General features: G+C 44.7%; 1 long non-coding RNA gene across 1 annotated transcript; it reads left to right on the top strand.

Moving 5' to 3' along the window:
• The first annotated feature begins 2524 nt into the window (after positions 1–2524).
• Positions 2525–8507, top strand: LOC130543492 (uncharacterized). Its single transcript, XR_008958872.1, has 2 exons — positions 2525–2920; positions 4854–8507. It is a non-coding gene; the product is annotated as an uncharacterized LOC130543492 (long non-coding RNA).
• The last annotated feature ends 5701 nt before the right edge of the window (positions 8508–14208 follow it).

Below are 14208 nucleotides of genomic sequence, written 5' to 3'. Positions count from 1 at the left end.
TCTTTAGGGCAGAAACAATTGGAAGTAAGAAGGTGAAGAGGGAGAAGAGATTAAGATGTGAAGACAAATTCGACTTGAAGAGAAAGTACAAAAGTCAAATAGACTGGCAGATATCGGTCTGGGGATGTTTTCAGTTGCCACAGAGGCATCACGCTTGTATATTGTATGGATAATATTAAGCGAGCTTTTCATGTCACTCAACCCCTTGCCGAATTGCCATCTGAAAACGTGACTCCAGTTCAATTATAAATACCTTGACCACCATGCCATATAAAGTAAGACATATTTTACCATGCTAGAGTTAAGAAACTGGTTTGGGGCGCCTGGGTGGCTTCGTCAGTTAAGCACCTAACTCTTGATTTCGGCTCGGGTCATGATCTCAGTCGTGAGATTGAGCCCAGTGTGGGGCTCAGTGCGAAGTTTGAGATTCTCTCTCTCCCCCTCTGCCCCTCGCCTGCTTGCGTGCACTCTCTAAATAAATGAATGAATGAATGAATGAATGAATAAATAAATAAATAAATAAGATCTTAAAAAAATAAAAAAAAACTGGTTTAAGGCTTAGTTGTGAGCAACCGATGGCAGTTTGCACCTGCCAAACTCCCAGTGATGCCCTTGCAAGTAGTGTGGGTAGGCAGTGAGGTTTGTTGGGCTGGGCATGCAGAGGCAGGTAGTAAGCCCTATAAAAGTGAGGACTGAAGAGCATATTTATTTGCCTTTTGTTTGGCCATTTACATTAATATGGAAAGCGTGTTATTTGCACAGTTAGAACTTTAGAATGAAAGTACGTTGACTCTCGAGCTGGTTTTTCTTGATTGTTTTCATCTTTTTTTCATTATTATTTTTTCTTTCATCTTTCTCAAAACTCAGTTTTCCCCATAGCAGAGTTGGGACTTATTATTGCAGAAGTCTGCTTGCTGAAGATTCTTAAAAACAAAACAAAACAAAACACTAAAGAACTTTTGAGCAAAAGTTTAAGAAGTTCTGCTACAGCCCATCCACTTGCTTGTGGGATTTATGTAGATATGTTTGTTTTTGTCCTTTTTGCTGCAATAACAGTGTAGCCTTGCTAGAATTATACAGAACAGTATATTTATTTTCATCAGTTAGGTAAACAGCGTAGTGTAAAATGGACATTACTGGAAAAGGATAGCGATTTATATGAAACCTCAACAGAGACAAACTACCGCCGTCACATGCAGCAGTGGTCTGTGGGGAACGTGGTGGGGAAGGCTGGAAAATACTGAACCCAGAGCCAGGAGACTTGGTTTCTAAATCCAGCTTGCCAGTCTGTAGCTAAAAGGCTTAAGGTTACCTAGGTACCATGTGCCTCAGTTTCCTATGGTTGGAAAGTGGGAATGAGACCTGCTTCACCCACTTCACGTGGACTATTTGAGGATAAAAGCAGGTAAAAATGCAATAACGGTCGCGAAGATTTTATGAGCCATGAAGGGATCTCTAAGTACCACAGTGTATCACTATTATCATGACTATTCTAACTGTTCAAGGAAAGCAGTGGTGATCAATGCAATTCTACTCATTCCTCTGGAAACTAACGACCTTGTTTTGTGATCACTTTATTACTGATGGGGCCGTTTTCTGCCTGGTCTGGTTGTCTGGCAGTATTCAGGTCCATTTCTCAGGCTATTTCTCGGGCTATGATTTCATGTTCCCAGAAGAGGGCAGCAAAACTCCAGTCTGAAGACTGCCACTTCCTCAAAGTGTCTAATGTAGTGTTTGGAAAACAACTATACCGAAAAGAGAAGAGCTTTTAAAAAATTATGGTCTTTATGTGACAGACAAGGCAAATCTCATTGCTATAAATAAATACCATAACAAAAATACACTCATTTAAAATAATTGTTTGCCTTTTCTTTGTCCTCTGAGGAAAATATTTTGGGCTATTTCTTTAATCTCAGTTTAATGATTTGACCTGTACAAACAAAAACCTCTGGCCATGTTTTTCCATTTAACCCCAGAATTTTAGATCTCACATAGCACCAATTCTTTTTTTTTTTTTTTAAAGATTTTATTTATTTGACAGAGACAGCCAGCGAGTGAGGGAACACAAGCAGGGGGAGTGGGAGAGGAAGAAGCAGGCTTCCAGTGGAGGAGCCTGATGTGGGGCTTGATCCCATAAAGCCGGGATCACGCCCTGAGCCGAAGGCAGACGCTTAACGACTGTGCCACCCAGGAGCCCCACATAGCACCAATTCTTAAATAATTTTTTTTAAGCATGAAGAAAGTAAGTTGTTCAGGGCTGATTCTTTCCATTTAAGATGACTGGCTAAGTCCAAAGAATGATTCCCAACAGTGTCTAAATACGTCTGTCATAACATGCGTCTGTGTCATTCAGAGCAAATGTCATCTGTATCTAATATTTCTTATTCAAATTTGTTTAAAAATATGCTTGTGCTTTTATACATTGTAAGAACATCAGCAGCTAACATTTGAACTGTTCTTTTCAAATTTTTTTACTTTAATTTTTTAAATTATGTTATGTTAGTCACCATATAGTACATCATTAGTTTTTGATGTAGTGTTCCATGATTCATTGTTAGCATTTTTTTTTTTTTTTTTTTAGAGAGAGTGAGTGAGGGGAGGGATGGACGTAGAGGGAGAGAGAGAATCTCAAGCAGGCTCCATGCTCAGTGCAGAGCCCAACGTGGGGCTCAATCCCAGGACCCTGAGATCATGACCTGAGCTGAAATCAAGAGTTGAACGCTTAACCGACTGAGCCACCCAGGCAACCGTGAACTGTTCTTAAATAGCATGTAAGGTGCTTTTCTACATGTTATCATGTATGTTGATAGCCACTATCCCCATCTTACCGATAAATTTTCTCATCTGTGATTAGAATAGCTGTTCCTTGCTTGAAGAGAAAAGTGCAGGCGGGGGTCCCTTGTGGCAAGAGAGTCCTGAGGTGAGTATTTTCTCTCCCCTAATAGGTGGTACAAGAGGTGGTACAATTCTGAATCTGATCCTTTTTCTGTGTGCTTTACTGTAATTAGAGATGGGGTAGAACGGCTTTCAGGTATAGTTTTTCAATCCCTTCTGCTTTTGTCAGCTCATTGCTAGCTCTGCTCTTTGAAAAAAAAAAAAACAAACTACTCTGTTTCCTACTCCACCTCCCTCAAGTCAGAGTCCTCGTCCCATCCCAGCTAAACCTCTTCCTGTTCCTAAGAATTGCATCACATTCTTGGCTTAATGTAGACCAACACCCCCACACTGGCACCAGGGAGTGTACAGACCTCCTTTATTGGTTGAAAGTTCTTGTCTGGTGAGCATGGAGTAAGTCACCCACTTCCTGACTTCCAGCCCTGGCTGAATTTGCATCTGGAAAAGAAAATATTCCTTGGATTTGTGTTTGCTTGCTTATAAATATCCTTCACTTCACCCCTACCCTGGAAGGAGGAAGATTTTACCAAGTAGGTAAAGCGTGGAAGGGCATTTGAGGGAGAGGAAACAGTCGGCACGCCTTGCTATTTCTAATTCTTCACTTCTCCCTCTCTCACACACAGACTAATCTGGCACCGACTCCCACTGTACAGACGGGGATTTCATGAAGGACAGTAATGTCCCCCATTACTAAACCTGGTGGCTATATCAATCTTTGTCTTACCTGACACTGAGCAGAAACGGACACCATCAATCTCCTCGATAGACTCACCGTCTTCCTGTGGTTTCCACACACTGTTATTCCCCCCTTCCTTCCTCATGGATCCTAGGCACCTTTGCAAGCTCTCTACCAACTCCTTAGGTGTTGGTGTTCCTCAGGACCCTGTCCTATGTCAGCCTGTCTTCCCTCTACACATCATCTGAGAAATCTCCTCTCTTCCATGGCTTTATGAGAGTTATATGCCGGTGACTCCCAAATCTCATCTCCCCTGAACTCCACACTAATATAACAACTACCTTCTGGAACCTGTCTGATTGGATATTCCTAAGTCATATTAATCAACTCACTTTCTCAGACTATTCCTCTTCTGATGTTCCTTTTCCTAATATATGCCACAACATCCACCCAGTTGCTCTAGCTAGAAACCAGGGATTCATCTTTGATTTCTCTTTTGCTCACTCTCTCCATTCAATCAATAACCAAGTCCAGTAAAATCGACTTCTTTGAATCTACCCACTTATTCTCATCCTCACCTGGCCTAAGCAGTCACCTCTGGACTTTTGTAAGTCTTTGCTGGTTTCCTGCTTCTAGTTTTTCTCCCCTTGGGTCACTTTCCACCAGCTACGAGAAAGGGTTTTTTTTAATAAATGCACTTCTGGTAAATTCACCTCCTCCATATAAAATCATTTAGTTGCTTCCCACTATCCTTAGGCTAGAGTCCAAACGTCTTAGCATGGCTCGTAAGCTCTCCACGATCAGTCACCTGCCTAGCTGCCATCAGCCTGCGCTCCACTCATGCTGGGCTCCCGTGGTGCAAACACACGCTGCCTTCTCTTGCTTCTAGGCCTTCACAAACGCTTGTTCTTTGCCTGGGCCTCAAACCTGTCTAATGTAAATTCTACCCCCAAATTGTCATTTATCTTATTCCTGAATCAGACCTGAATTTGGATACTTAATTTTAAATTAATTCTTGAATTAAAACCCCAGTTCACCTCATCTCACCTACAGATTTCTTATTTCTTTGAAAAATACCTCCAAGGGTATGTTCCAATGAAAATATATTTGAGCTGATTAACTTAGATCAGGATTGACTTTTACCATAGCCGAATGTGAGCTGGAACATATTTTTTAAATTACTGGAATGTTTTCTGGATTGTTATTCATCATGGCATTCTATCTTGGGAATTTTTTCTTCATTTCCAGCTGGCTTACACCACTCTCCTTTCTCACCTCTCAGCCCTTTCTTCCCCTCGGGTTGCCCTACACTTGCCCCCCGATGGACCCAGTTTGCATGCAGCGGTAGCTGCTGTGGGGCTGTGGTTAAATAGAACTGCTCAGACTGCAACAGGAAAGCACTGAATCGAAAGCAAAGGGGAGGAAGCACAAACCGATACCCACCACAAAGCTGCTGAGTGCCCAGCATGACCCAAGCCGCACCCTCTGATGAGGAGCCTTGTGGAGGAGGAAGAAGCCACAGCGTTTAATAAATCATCAGCACAGCCTGTCCTCCACTTCCCCTGAGCCAGCCTTCCTGGGTCACCCATGAGTGTCCCCAGGTCTGGCCTAAGTAGGTGGGTGATGACAGCAAAGCCACCAGAGAGGCAGAGGCTGGGGGAAAGTCCCTGAAATGAATGACTGTGGACCTTCCGTCTCAGACGCTCTACCTGGTCCAGCTCTGTGCATGTTTTGAAGGAGCTCTCTGTGTGGGATGGTCAGATGAAGGACCCCGTGGTCCCTAAAAGTCCTTTGGCTACCTGCCTGACAAGCTGTTTCTCGTGGTGGCCGAAACTGTTTTATTTTGTAAGGAAAGATCAAGTCCCTATGAGCTACCGTTTGAGAACTTGAAATTCACACTCACGTACACATGACTATCTGCAGACTCTTTGCTGACTTCAGGAGAGGGAGCAGGAGAAAGGAACGAGATGGCACATCAGAGAAATGTTCCACCTACTTTCTGAGTTTGCCCATCGCCTACCCTGGCTTTTCACACTTGTCCCCTTTGTTGTCAAAGGAGGTACTGATTGTTCAGCAGCCTGAATTATAGGGAAGCGGGTGGAAAGTGCAGGGAAGTGGGTAGTAGCTATGTTTAGATTTGAAACGCTGGTAAGTTTGGGAACTCCGTGGACTGCTAGAGCCTCGTGGTGGCTCATTCCCTCTGGATCTGGGGAGGTTGGAGCCGGGCCCTGCTTCTGCAGCTGGAGAAGCAGAGCACTGAGAAGAGGCACAGCCATCTCAATCTGGAGGAAAAGCTGCTTTGCTTGGCTGAAAGTGGGCACTGCGTCTTCACAGAGTGCCAGACTCACACTTCACATAAGAGAACAGGAAATATGGTTAGTGCAGCTGGGAGGGGAGAGAGAACTCACTGTGTACCAAGGCTGTGAACTCACTCATGGCCTTCTGTCACCCCATTTTCCTCTCCTGTAAGTGACCAGGACTGACTCCTGGGAGCACTGGGGAGCAGGTGAAGCATGCCTTTGGGCAAACCCCCTTCCCTTCTGCTGGCTCACCTCTGCTGATAGGCTCCATTTTTGTGTTCTCTTCATCCCAGAATATCTTCCAAGATCTAGATTGTTAATGAAATTTCAATGGAGGAATGGTAGGTACTTTGATAGGAGGTGAGGTGAGGGAAAGAGTTCTTCTCTTACAAGGCCAGATCTACAAGTGGCAAAAACGTGGTCTCTGTTTTAGCAGCCCCAACAGCAGTGAGTTGGAATGGATCCTAATAAAGGAAAAAGGGAATGGAGTCTGTAGTCAGATGATTTTGCTTTGAAACGATCCTTGCCTCCCTCCCTCCCTCCTTCTTTCCTTTCTTCCTCCGTTTCAGAGAGGAAGGACGGGGAAGTAGCCAAGAATCGGAAGCTCCTTGAAGCTCAGAGGAATGCTACAAGCTTCCCAAGCCAGACTGCCTGCCCAGAGGTTGCCCGCTGACTTGAGTGGTCAAGGACTCATTCTGTTAAACCCACAAGTTGTGTTTAATAACCAGGCATGATCCAAGCTGTACAGAGCGGGCTGACTGTGCTCCCCAGGTGCTATCTGTCACCTTGTGACCTGCCCTGCCACACTACATTACTTACACAGGGAAATGGACAAAATGAGTGCAAAGAAGGGGAGATGATGAGTGTGAGCTGCTTTTGAAAAAGCTTCCTCAGGAGGAGAGAGATGAGTTGGCTGGAGGGCACGTGAAGTAAAGAATGGATTTCATTTTTTTAGACCGAGAGAGGTTTAAGTATGTTTACATACTTGAGGAGAGATCTCACTTCATTCCTAAATTTTGATTCTCTCCCCTGGGGAGAAAAAAGAAGAGGTTTCTCTGAAGATTAAAATTAAATGAAAATCAAATGCACGGTGGTGGCATTTATACCGCAAAGCCATTTACACATGCTAATTATTATAACTATCATCATCTAGCATCTGTACAGTTGAGTAAGCCCTGGTCACAGCTGATCTGTCTCAGGCTTTTCTACCCTATGTGACGCGCTGTGAGGAGGAGGTGGGCTCTTGAGTCGGCAAGGCCATGACCTGCCAGGGACAGGCTAATAGTGGTGTGACCTGTATCTCACCATGCTTTGAACTTTGGGGAGACAGTGTGTGCCTCCACGAGTGTGTGCGTCTTACTAGATACAACAAGTTTCTTATTTTAAAATCCTCATTTAAAAAAATGGACACATTTCAGATCCAACATCTCTCTAAAAAGCTTTAATTTAGGGAAGACATTTTTAGAAATTAAAAATACCCTTCTTGAGAGGCAAGAGATATACAAATAGGATTATAAACGTGGATTTCTGCTTAGACAAAGAAGCAGTTTCCTAAAAGTTACCTCATGTTAATTCACAGCTTTGTTAAGAAGGGTCAACACTTTATCTTTTCTGGCTATTTGCAGAATCGCATTATAATTGTGCTTTGATACAAATTTGGCAACAGCAGCATGATTCCTTTCCCAATTATCTACAGTGCTCGCATACTTTCACGGAGTAACTCCCATCAGCTCTACACAGCATGATACACATAGCGAATCAGTGAAGTTTTTATTCTTTTAATTATTTGCTTTGCAGTTTTGCTCTGAACCATCCCACCTCCATTCCTATAGCGTAAAGATACCCTGCAAATTCCATTCCCACATTTCCTCTCCCTTTCCCGCCCGGCTTTCCAACCTTAGGACGATTTATGTCTTCATTTCTGGGTGCATCTCTTTGCCTATTCCTTATCATCCCTCCCCCGTCCCTTATGCTGTCCTCCTCTTCCCCTGGCCCCTCTCTGTCTCCAGCTTTTATTACTAGCGACCCTGTAGGCCAGTCCCATTGCATGTTCCTTCATGCATTACACGAACTAATTTTTTGAGGGCACTGAACAGAACAATGTGGTGTCATTTTCCCAGAACAAGCAGCCACTTCTTAGAAATAGCTGTACTGAGATAAAATGTATATTCTGTAAAGCTCACCCCTTTAAAGTACACCATTCAATGATTTTAGTATATAGTGTTTTGCACCCATCACCTTAATGTTAGAATATTTTCATCATCCCAAAAAGAAACCTGTACCAGTTAGCCCTCACACACCGCTTCCACTCCCCCACCCCCCTTTTGCTCTCCTTAATTCTAGGCAACCACTAATCTACTTTCTGTTTCTATGGATTTACCTGCACTAAACATTTTATATAGATGAGCTCACACGATAGGTGGTCTTTTGTGCCCGGCATCATTCACCTAGCAAAATGTTTCTGAAGCTCCACCATATTGTAGCCTGTTTCTGTACTTTGTGGCTTTTTATTACCAAAGAGTATTGCACTGTATGGCTGTATCACATTTCGTTTATCCGTTTGTTGGCTGCGGTATATTTGGGTAATTTCCTTTTTTTATTATGCGAATAAAGCTGCTATGAACATTCACGTACAAGTTTTCGTGTGGACATATGTTTTCATTTCTCTTCGGTAGATAGCCAGGATTGGAATTGCTAGGTCATATGGTAACTCTATTTTTAGCATTGAGAGGGACTGCCAAACCATTTTCCAAAGTGGCTACACCATTTTACTTTCCCATCAGCAGAGATTTCAATTTCTCCACATCCTCACCAAAAATTGTTATTGTCTGCCTTTTTTATTTAGCCATTCTAGTGGGTGAAATTGCATTTCCCTAATGACTTTCTGCGTTATTAGCCATTTGTGTATTTTCTTTGGAAAAGAGTCTCTTGTAACTGCCCATTTTTAAGTTGGGTTGTCTTTTTATTATTGAATTGTAAGAGTTTTAAATATTCTAGATACAAGTCCCTTATCAGATTTATGATTTGCAAATATTTTCTCTCATTCTCTGGGCTGTCCTTTCAGCTTTTCTCAAGGTATTCTCTGAACACAATAACTTTTTTTTTTAAAGATTTTATTTATTTATTTGACAGAGATAGCCAGCGAGAGAGGGAACACAGGCAGGGGGAGTGGGAGAGGAAGAAGCAGGCTCCCAGCGGAGGAGCCTGATGTGGGTCGATCCCAGAGCCGGGATCATGCCCTGAGCCAAAGGCAGACACTTAACAACTGTGCCACCCAGGCGCCCCTGAACACAATAGCTTTTAATTTTGATGAAGTTCAACACAAAAATCTTTTGTATTGGTGTTCTCTCTGAGAAATCATTGCCCAATCCAAGACCACAAAGACTTACTTTGAAGGTTTCTTTTAAAAGTCTTATAGTTTTGGGGCACCTGGGTGGCTCAGTCGGCTAAGCATCTGCCTTGGGCTCAGGTCATGACCCCAGAGTCAGTGGGGAGTCTGCTTCTCCCTCTCCCTTTACGCCGCTCCCCTGTTTATGTGCTCGCGCTCTCTGTCTAAATAAATAAATAAATAAATAAATAAATAAATAAATAAATAATTTATTAAAAAAATAAAAGTCTTACAGTTTTAGCCCCTACATTTAGGTCTGTGATTCATTTTGAGTTAATTTTTGTGTATGATATTTACTAGAGGTCCAGCTTAGTTTGTTTGCATGTGGATACTCAGTTGTTCCAGCACCATTTGTTGAAAAGGCTATTCTTTTCCTTTTGAATTTTCTTGGCCTCGTTGTCAAAAATCAATGGACTATAATTGTTTACTTGTGGATTCTTAAATCATTCCATCGATCCCAATGTTTATCCTTATGCCAGTATCACACCGTCTTGATTACTGAAGTCTTTCAGCATGAGTCTACCAACTTTGTTCATTTCCAAGATCGTCTGGCTATTCTGAGTTTCTTGCATTTCTGTATGAAATTTAGGACCAGCAGAAATTGACAAACTGGTCTTGCAATCCATAAGAATGCATCTGCCCCTAATACATAATGAAAACATTTTCTTCCATACTTAGAATGAAATTGGATAAGGAAGACTGAGCAAGTCTGCTCTGGAATGGTAGAAAGCAAGGGCATCCTTTGACAGGGGAACCAAACGGATGGGGGAGGGGAATAAACTGAGTCAAAAAGCTTGTGAACTTCCCACCCTGGTGAGAGGGATATTTGTTCAGGGGAGGCAGTTTGATCTAGCACCAGGGGACACTGTGGAAGATAATTGAAATTAAGTCCATTGATCTCCCTAGAAGGAAAAAAAAGGGGGGGTCTCCAAGTCAGCAGTATTGTTAGTTTGTTGATTCTTACAGAAGATTCTCATCTAACTAAGGGAAGCAGCTGGCCCTTTCTCAGGGCTGTAAGACCCTGAGGAAAAGTGAAGAAAAAAAATGAAGAAATCCCTCCATGTCTTTGCTCACCTCTGTCCGTAGCGAGCACTAAACTTTGTCTATCTTTGTTACCCTTCCCCTTTATAAGTTCCTCAAAAGGAGAAGGAGGAGAGGGCGAAAAAGAAGAAAACCCTAGTGGGAGAGAGGGTGAGAGATGCTGGCGATAGGAGAGGAATTCCGGAGCATCTTAAATGAAGGATCTTTCAGGCCCTGCTGGCGGAGCCTACTAAGGAGGAGACAGTATGGAACAAGAGGCATAACGATGGTCCCCTTCTCTGACTCAGTGATCCAGCTCCAGGAGTTCATCCTAAGGAAAGAAGACATGCAAAGAGTGTGAGTGGCAATGTGAATAGAAAGATGATCTGTGATAATGCCGGCTGGGACACCTAGATCCCACAATAGATGCTCTGCGACACCCGGGCACGTGAGACAGGAGGTGATCACCCTGTTCCCACTGTCAACATACACCCTGAGTTGCCTCGCTCCTCACTGCACCCTTCACTTCCCCAGGTTCCGGTCACACCGTCTGTCACCCGAATTATTGCAACGACCTCTCAACGTGTCTTTCTGCTTCCGCCGCGCTCCCCATCCCCTGGTCTACTCTCAACGCCGTAGTCACGGGGATCGTTTCAAAAATGAAAATGTGTCGATCCTCCACTCAAAATCTTCCACGGCCGCCTTCTCATTCAGCAGAAAAGCTGGTGTTTTTCTTGGTCCCCGGCCCTGGCTCATCTGGCCCCCATTACTCTCTGACTCCATCGGATAATCTTTCCTCTTGCGCACTCCACTCTGGCCCTAAGGGTTCCTAACTGTTTTGAACACACCAGGCCTTCTCCTGCCTCAGTGACTTTGAACTTGCCCTTCCCTCTTCTCCCAGATACCCATTTGGCTTGTTCCCTCAGCACCTTCAGATCTGCTCAGATGTCACAGAGGAGACTTTCCTTCTCTGACCATCCCATTTAGAATTGCTATCCTTCCCCACCCCCGGCTCACAACGTTTCCTATTCCCCAGCCTTGTTTTGTTCTCCCCCCACCCCCGCTGCCCCGCCTCACGCCCTCGCACTTGTCACCTAGACTGACTTACGGATTTGGGTTATCGACTGCGTCCGCCCATAGAAGCTGTGCTCTCCAGGAGCGGGGATCCGTGCACAATGCTCCCAGCTATAGCCTCAGCGTCTTGATCGTGCCTGGCGTGGAGAAGCTGTTTAATAAATATTTGTTGCATGAATGATTATGTCCACAAAAGTAATACTTATGAAAATGAGGTTGTGATTTTGAAAGCGGGAAAGTATAAAGGTATAAACTGTGACACATGCAGTGAGAGATTTGGATTCGAATCCTGACCCCACCGCTTCTGAGTCGTGTGACCTTGGTCAAGTGCGCTTAACCTCTCGGTTTCACCCTCTGCAAAACAGGTATAATAATGCCTCCCTCATGGTGTTGTGAAAATTCCACCACGAAATAATCTCGCGAACACCTGCCACATAGTAGGTGCTCTGGGAACACTGAATCCCTTTCTTCTCCTGAGGAAGCACAGCTAGCCCGTGGATGAGAACTGAGCGGAAGCAGGCACAAGTGGAAATAGTTAAACAGAGTGCTTAAGCATATTTATACACATTTTCTTTCTGTTTTCGTTTCCTCCCCGTGCCTGGGTCTATGTAAGCAGCGGTCGGTGGGAGCAAGTTTCCTCCAGTTAATCTCCGGGTCTGGCTTCACCTCTGACACTCACAAGATATGTGACATTAAGCAAGTCCTAACCTCTCTGGGCCTGTTTCCTTATCTATAAGACGAGGCGGTTGAATTTAGTAACTTTTAGTCCTCTCGAGGCTTTAAATTCCATAGTTCAAATAGGCAGGCAATTCCACCTGGCTCTGCGCACTTCAGCCCAGCCTTGCTCAAACGTGAGGGCCAGATGTTTCTAATCTTCGGCATAAAAGACTCTGTTCTTTGGCTTTCAGAGGCCAAAAGAAACTGGAAAGTTTAGGAAAAAGTTCTACGCAGATGAGATTTCCTTCTCTCCGACTCCTAAACGGCCGCGTTCATACTGTTCAAACTTAAGAAAACAAGAAAAGCAAAGCAGGCAAATATATACCTTTGGGTCTGAATCAACTATGTGAAGCTTTAAGTCATGAAGGAAAGCGTACGTGTGGTTTTTGTTTTTTTGTTTTTTGTGTTTTTGTTTTGTTTTGTTTTGTTTTTAAAACAACAACCAAAAAGGAGACGTCAGCAGTTCTCAATTTGTAACTGTAACCTTGTCCCCAAGAGGCTGTGAGCCGAGGGAGGGGGCTCGACTGGAGACTCCCTGCTTTGGAAAGCTAGTGGTTTGGTTTTCTTCGGGTTGCCCCCCTGAGGCGGAGGAGAGGAGGATGTTTGGGTTTGCAGGCCTCGGGCCACTGTCAGCAAGTTTGCAGCTCTGGCCTCACTTCCCTGAAGCTGGGGTGGGGTGGGGGGGTCAGCTGCCCTGGCCTCCCTCCAGCGACCGAGCCACAGCGGATTCAAATACCCCATCAGCTGTAAGGCTCTGGCTTTACCCAGATGAAAACGGATGATCTCATCTGGGAACGGTCAGTTCAAAAGTGACAGAACTCCCCAAAGTCAACAGAGGGAACAACCACAACAGAAACTTTCTTTGCAATGTTTCCTTGTAATTACCGGCCCAGCCCACCAGAGCTCTGGCTGGAGTCGCCATCCACTGTCGCTGGGGCCCCCACAAGGCCTTTTCCGAGTGAGTCCCCGCCGACCCAAGCAGCGCCTCCAGTGCTCCTGCCGCGCTCAGCCGCTTGCCCCGACAGCAGGGAGAGTCCAGACTGCGGCGCGTTTAGCAAATAGTCAACAAGAAGACCCCGTAGAGCTCATTTATTAGGATCCCTAAGAGACAAGGAACCTCAGCTCAAATGATGTGTCCAGATTCGCAGCGTGTAAGTGCGGGCAGAGCTGGTCTCCTTATTCTTCACCTGGCGCTCTTCCCAGACTCATACACCCCAAATAGCGAGGGTAACTTTAAAGTTCTCTTTCTCCACCTTTTCTTTCCAACCAGATCCTACTTTGTTGACCCTCAAGGCTGTGTAGAGAAGCATAGTTTGAATTTAGACTTGAGGACAATGACTACATCTTACACGATGTGTAAGGGTACCTTGTGCGTACCTCAGGGTTCAGGTTACCTAGTTGTCCACCCCTGGGCAGCACTGGGAGGTCAGCAGGGAGCACAGTGGGTAGGGTATGGGCTTAGTTTCCACACCTGCAAAATGGGAACGATCATAGCATCTACTTCATCACGTTGTCATGAGGAGTTCATGAGATGATTCGTGTACTGCACAATGAAAAACCCAACACATGTTAGCAGTTGTTAATATCCTAGAGGACATTTTTCAAAAAAGATTTCATTTATTTATTTGAGAGCAAGAGTGAGCACGGGTGGGGTGGGGGAGGGAGAGGGGGAGGGAGAAGCAGACTCCCCACTGAGCAGGGAGCCCAAAGCAGGGCTTGATCCCAGGACCCGTGAGCTGAAGGCAGATGCTTAACAGACTGAGCCACTAAGGCACCCTATCCTAGAAGGCATTTATTATTCCACTTTACAGATGAGAAAATTGAGGCTCAGAGAAGCTGAGGGACTGTAGTCATACCTTTGGTTAGCAAGAGAGCCAGGATTCAGTGTCCTGCCTCCACATCCATGGCACTTGCCACTCCGCTGTTGATTGTATGGACAGTCAAAGGTAGTTCTGGGCCATGTGTCAGACGTGTCTGTCCCTAACATCATGGGATGGCATGTTTCCCAGCCTGAGGTGCTGGGAAATGGATGCTTCAAAGGGGACAGAGGCCCCCATTCGCAGCCTTTTTATCAAGCTGTCTTTGCACAAACACCAGCCAAGGAACTGAAGCCCGGATTGATGCGTGGCCCAAGCTGG

This window comes from Ursus arctos, unplaced genomic scaffold (assembly GCF_023065955.2).
Source record: "Ursus arctos isolate Adak ecotype North America unplaced genomic scaffold, UrsArc2.0 scaffold_12, whole genome shotgun sequence".
In the NCBI taxonomy this organism is placed as follows: domain Eukaryota; kingdom Metazoa; phylum Chordata; class Mammalia; order Carnivora; family Ursidae; genus Ursus; species Ursus arctos.
Note: the sequence above shows the minus strand (reverse complement) of the source record. Positions and strands in the feature narration are given on the sequence as shown.